The following is a 6,480-nucleotide window of genomic DNA, read 5'->3' on the forward strand; positions in this document are numbered from 1 at the left end:
TGTGCTTTATCCAACCTTGGTTTCAACAATTCTCACTCATATAAACCCTCCTCTTTCTCGCTAATTAGACTCCCGGCGCTCCACCCGGGGCCTAGCCGTGGATGTCTGCATCCAGATGAGGAATTTAACCTTAAGGATAGCAAATAAATCTATGTACTCTTTAGTCCATTCACTCTATTCTTCTAAGTCAATTCTATCTACACAGCTTCTTTTTTGTCCTTATACTTAGCTCCTCTCTGCACCATCTCCTGCTGTTCTTTCATTGTTCTTAGTCCTTCTTCCCTTATTCTCCCCTCAAGCATACAAGCATATAATATATATATATATATACATATACATACATATACACATATACATATACATACACACACTCACACGCATATATATATATCCATTCATTAACAACTTGTTAGTAAATACTACAAAGTAAACTCTCAGGGACAAGCATTCTGATAAGAGTCACACTTGGCAAAGACTTGGTCAGCTTAATTGGTGACTGACAACAGCTGTAGGTTGTAAAAAGTTCTGCCTATCTCTTAAAGGGATAGCCACAAGGGTTACAAGGGAAGACATTAAACCAATGAGAGATTTAAGAAAAGGCAAAGAATACGTGTTCTATTTTATGTGATTAATAATATCCAGACATGGTTAGTCAGTTAACAGCCTTTTTCTGTTAATCACCTGAATCTCAGGACCTATACATAACTAATCTACTGAGCCTAAAATCTTGCACTAAAAACTAGTGTAGAAATAAATACAAAGTGTTAATTGTTTTTTAATCAGAGTGGGGAGGGGCCGGTGGAGGAAGCTTAGGGCAACATAGGTGCTGTTGATCTCTTGAAGGACTAAGAGATACCCAGGCCAGACACCTGATACCCCTAGACAAATGTCAGTCAATTAGGGTCCTGAACCCTGGAAATCCCCTCACCCCAACCTCTACTATGATTAAAAAAAATAAAAAATAAATAAATTAAATAAAAACAATCCTACCTGGATTCAGGGCTCTCTGCTCTCACTGCTAAATTGGACAGACAGAGAGACCAAGCTCAGAACTTGAAAATGAAGATTCTTTGCTTCTACATATGGGATTCGGTCTCAGGGGTGGTCTTTTGGGGGTCCCCAAGATCTGGGCATAACATGCATGCCTGGTACCTGCTGAAGTAATTGGACCCTCTGGAACTGGGGTATAGATGGTTGTGAGTCACCATGTGAGTCACCTCTGTAAGAGCAACAAGCACTCTTTTTTGAGACAAGGTTTCTCTGTGCAACAGCCCTGGCTGGCCTGGAGCTTGATTTGTAGACCAGGCTGGACTGAACTCACAGGGATCCACCTGGCTCTGCCTCCGAGTGCTGGGATTAAAGGTGTGTGCCACCACTGCCCAGCACAACAAACACTCTTAACAGCTGAGCCATCTCTCCAGCCCCCTAACTAAAATCTTTAAAACAAAATTGTCTTCCTCAGCTCCAGCTCTCAACAGGAAATAGCATGCTAGTAGTGAAAATGCCCTGGCCCCAAATGGCCCCTGGAGTGCTGGAGGAGGAGGACCTGTGCCCTCCTCCAAGTAACTATTGTAAAACACAGTGAATTTTCAGACTGTGCCTCTCTATGGCTTTATGTAAACCTTTTTAAACCTAACAGTGTATGAATGTCGGGGGGAGGGGGACACATGAGCCATGGCACACCTGTGGAGGTCAGAGGACATATTGCAAGTCGGTTCTCTCCTTCCACTATGTGAGTCCTGGAATCACACTCAAGCTGCCAGGTTTGGGAGCAAGTCCTTTGGCCTGCTGAGCCATCCCTGGGACTCCATTCTGAGGATGGAAGATGACCTGTGGAGTCACCTGGCACCACCCATGTGGCACAAACTGATAAAGGACTTACTCTGGGAGCAGAAAGCGTGCCACTTTATACACTTATTGGGGTGAATTTGGACTTTGGAGGTACATTGAGTGTACATATCATATCAGGGAAACCAGGCCCAAGAACTTATTGGACACTCCAGACTAAGGGAAGGATATAGCTCCTCTTCATGGGCCCCGTACGGATGTGAATGCCTAGCCCTGGGACGTCAACAGCCCCCACAAACCTGTCCTCTGATCACCTGGTGTGTGCCAAGAACCAACACTTGGGGCTTGAGAGATGCCTCAGCAGTAAAGAGCACTAGCTGCTCTTTCCTGGGGACCTGGGTTCGATTCCCAGGACCACGTGACGACTTACAACTGTTTTGTGCCCTCCTCTAGCCTCTGTGGGTGCCAGGCACACATGTGACACACAGACACACATGCAGGCAGAACACCCATACACCTAAAATAAGGCCCAGTTCCCAGTGTTGACGTTGACATGGCCCACTCAAACTGGTGTCTCTCCAGTCTCCTGTTCACTTCTTAGGGCCATGCTGTCCAACCACCAGCCTGTTCCTTCACCTGGACTGGGTCCTGCCTTTTCACCTCTGTGGCTCACTCAACTCTTCAGACTCACTCTGAAACCTCCGACACGCAATGCCCTGAAGCCGCTGCAGTTCATTATCTCCAGAACACACACACACATTACATTCCTCTGTTTTCCAAGCTTTGGCTTCTTGGGCCTCACTGAAGCTCCTTGCCTAGGCAGCCTGTCTTCAATCCACATATATACAAACATATATATTTACTGTGTGATGTGTAATGTGTGATCTGAGAGTTCTTATTAATAATGAAGATTGGAAATAAGGAATCTGTGTTTCCCAGGTGGCAGTAGCACATGACTTTCCCCAGGATCCATGGAAGAATCTACAACCAGAATCTGATAATCTTATCTTAGATATCAAATGAATCTACATACACATACATGATACTATTTAGTCCATATACTTTATTCTTCTGAGTCAAAAATCCATCTACACAGCTTCAATTCTGTTCTCATACTTACCTCCTTTTTTGCCTGATTCTCTCTACACTTTCTTGTTGTACTCTCTAAATTCTATCTTAATTCTCCCATCCAGTTCTTCCCCATCCTCCCTCTTGTTCCTAACGTCCTCTCAAATGTCAGAGGTTTTCAGTTATATACCCATAACAAAGCAGCAATTCTCTTGGCCAAGGCAAGGTCACCCAGGCTTGAATTCTTACAGGGTTATAAAGGCAGGTAAGAGTTGACCTCAGGCAGTGACTGTCAGGCTTTCCTTTACATCCCCAAAGGAGAGTGGTCAATGGGGGTGGGGTCAACTAGGAGCTAAGATTGGTTAATAGATCAGAAAAAGGGAATTTATGTGCTCAAACTACATTCCTAAATGTGGTCAGGTAAAATGTTAGGAGTCTACAATGTTAATATAAATCATGAGTAAAATAAAATTGCCTATTTTTCTTTAGGGCTTTAACTGTCTCAGTATAACTCAGCTGTGACATTTTCTGGCAGGGAGAGGGTAACTAGGCAGCCTGTGTCGCAGCTTGATGTACCTGGTGTGCAAAATGCCCTTTTGTTCTGAGTTGAATGTCAAAAGGGAAGTCAAAAGATACCACCAAGGCTATGGAAGAAAGAAGGGTCTGAGCTTAATTTTCGCAAGAAACAAAGCTATGTACCTAACATCTGCCTGGCTTAGGTCTCTGTATGGATATTTACCTTAATTCAGGAGAATAGCAGGAGATATAGAATGCTATTTTGTCTTCCATTTGTCCTTGAATGTTTGAGAGGTATCTCAGATAAAATGCTTTTGTCCAGATCTGGCCCTGGCCTTGGATGCTAGCTAAAGGAGATAATTGCAGAAGGCTGACATCTGATTCTAATGCTAGAAAGAAAAAGCAAAGAGCCTGAAAGTAAGAAGCCTTGCCTGTGTGACTGTCATCCAATGTGACTGCTTTCCCTCACTGCATAGGGAAAAACTATGCCCAAAGAATGAGCAATCCACACTGTTCTAGGAATGCAAAAGCGACAAGAGCAGGCAAAAAATTCATTGCAGGAAAAGGGCTTAATATTCAAGAGCCAGTATCACCAGGACTCCTTTCTTGGCTTTATCCTCTGGAAGGCCCTTGGCTTCTTCCAGGTATTAGCTTTTGCCATAGTCAGCTGAATTCCTACTTCATACTTCAGCGGCCCAAAGCAGCCTAGGACCTGGGAGGCAGAGTTCAAGCCTAGCCTGGTCTATAGAGCAAGTTCCAGGACAGCCAAAGCTACACATGGAAAGCTGGTATTGAAAACAAAAAACAAAACAAAACAAACAACAACAAAAAGAATCTGTGTTCCCCTGGGCCAGGGCTACCAGGGAGAGCAGGAGTATCTAACTAATTGCTGTCCTTGAAACCACATACCTGCAAATTTGTTATACAATACATTCTGACATCGTGAAAAGAAACACATGCATGTTTCTGACACAGCACATTCACAAGGAAAAAGGCTGCTTAACTGGGGGGTCAGAGATACAAATACATACAGACGTATTTCATGGGGTTTGTTTGTTTATTTTGGGCAGGATCAAGGATGACAGAAGAGAATACAAATCTGAGATGGAAGGAAAAGGGATGTAAAGAGCCAAAGAGAAACTTTAGGCCCTGGCCACTGGAATTCCAGGAAGTTGTCAAGCTTTTAGAGCCAAGGGTCTCAGTTACCCAAGACTGGGAGTTAACACTGGCCGCTGTCAAAATCTGAGAAATCCCAATACTAAACCTGCTCAGAAGCTACAGAGCTAACTGCTGCCAAGGTCCAAGGATTCCTGACTGCCTAGCTAGACGAACTCTAGCTGAGGTGGAATTAGTAGCTGTGCCACCAGGGGCTACCAGAGCTGTAACACTAGAGGGCGCCAGCTGCAGGGGCTCCTCCCTGCTACTCAAAGATAGCACATGATACAAAAGGTGCCATGGAAACACTACTAATCTTAAAAAAAATAAAAATAAAAAAAAAATCGGCCAGGCGGTGGTGGCGCACGCCTTTAATCCCAGCACTCGGGAGGCAGAGGCAGGCGAATCTCTGTGAGTTTGAGGCCAGCCTGGGCTACAGAGTGAGTTCCAGGAAAGGCTCCAAAGCTACACAGCGAAACCGTGTCTCAAAAAAAACCAAAAAATAAATAAAAATAAATAAACCAATAAAATGACTCCTAATGATATTCTGCTATACTCATAGATCAGTGCCTTATCCAGTCATCAACAGAGAGGATTCCTCCAGCAGCAGGTGGAGGAAGAGACTCACAGCCAGGCATTTCGCAGTATAAATGGGAAATCTCCACCAAATTCCTCCCCTCAGACTCAGGGAACCCTGCAGAAGAGGAGGTGGGAAAAACTGTAAGAGCCAGAGGGGATGGAGGACACCCGGAGAACAAGGCTGTCTGAACCGACTGAGCAAGGCGCATGTGAGCTCAGAGACGGGCACAGCAAGCACAGGGCCTGCCGAGGTCTGCACCAGGGCCTCTTCGCACATACTATAGCTACAGCTGTAATAGCTACTCACACACCCTCCGCTAAGAAACGGTCCCCACGCCCCTCCCAAGAGCACAGCCTCTGGTGAGACCTAAGACAGGGGCAGTGTCAGGGAAGGCTGACTGCCAGATCAGCAGAATTAACCGTGGTAGACAATGGGGCCACACCTCCCATCCTCACTAGGTATCTTTTTTATATGCAAGTTGGTATGAACAGTCTGAATTTCAATATTTCTGACAAACACCCAGGTATTTGCAGTGCAGATCCCAGGACCTCCATTCAAGCTAGCTCAGTCCCACATCATTCCAGGAAGGACTTGTGGAAATGAAGTCACGTGGCTGTTCTCTTAGGGATTAGTTCTCTTCATCCTGGCCCTTTGGTTGTTAAGATAGAAGCACTTAGGTCTGGCAACACTGAATAGGACTTTCATTCTCCAGAAACTGTCTGAGCACCGTTCACACCTTCCCTACTCTGAGATGCACTCTGGCGCATCTTAGGATGGGAGTAACTTCAGACAGCAGGCTCATCACACTGGGGACCAAAGACCTGGACACTGGCACACTTCCAGCTCTATCTGCCAGACTCGAAGAAACCCACTCACTCAGATCCCCAGAACGATGTCTCCAGACCCTCTCAATCAATGCTTGCCCACCCCTTCCTCCTCCCAGCCCCACCAGCAGCCCTCACTCACTCACTCATCCTCTATTTGTCCCAATCAGGACAGAACCTGCCATTGCGCACCCACTTCAACCAAGGATGAAAACCTCTCTGGCACCCTGGATGAACCTCCCCAGGGATTATCACATCAGACAGAAGACACCTTCTTCAGGTCGAAGAGCATGCCTACCAGGCCCAGGCCTGGCCTCTCTCACTTCTATTCCACCCTAATCATCCTAAGAAAGGGTACTATTTCCTAACAGTTTTTGTTTTGTTTTGTTTGTTTGTCTTTGTAGCCCTGGCAGTCCTAGAACTTGATCTGTAGATCAGGCTGGCCTCGAAATCAGAGACCTGCCTGCCTCTGCGTGAGTGCTGGGATTAAAGGTGGGCATGGCCCACCGCCATGCCCACTTTTCTAGCAGTTATTGAGGTGATCAGTAT

The sequence above is a fragment of the Peromyscus maniculatus genome, chromosome 3, assembly GCF_049852395.1.
Source record: "Peromyscus maniculatus bairdii isolate BWxNUB_F1_BW_parent chromosome 3, HU_Pman_BW_mat_3.1, whole genome shotgun sequence".
Lineage (NCBI taxonomy): Eukaryota > Metazoa > Chordata > Mammalia > Rodentia > Cricetidae > Peromyscus > Peromyscus maniculatus.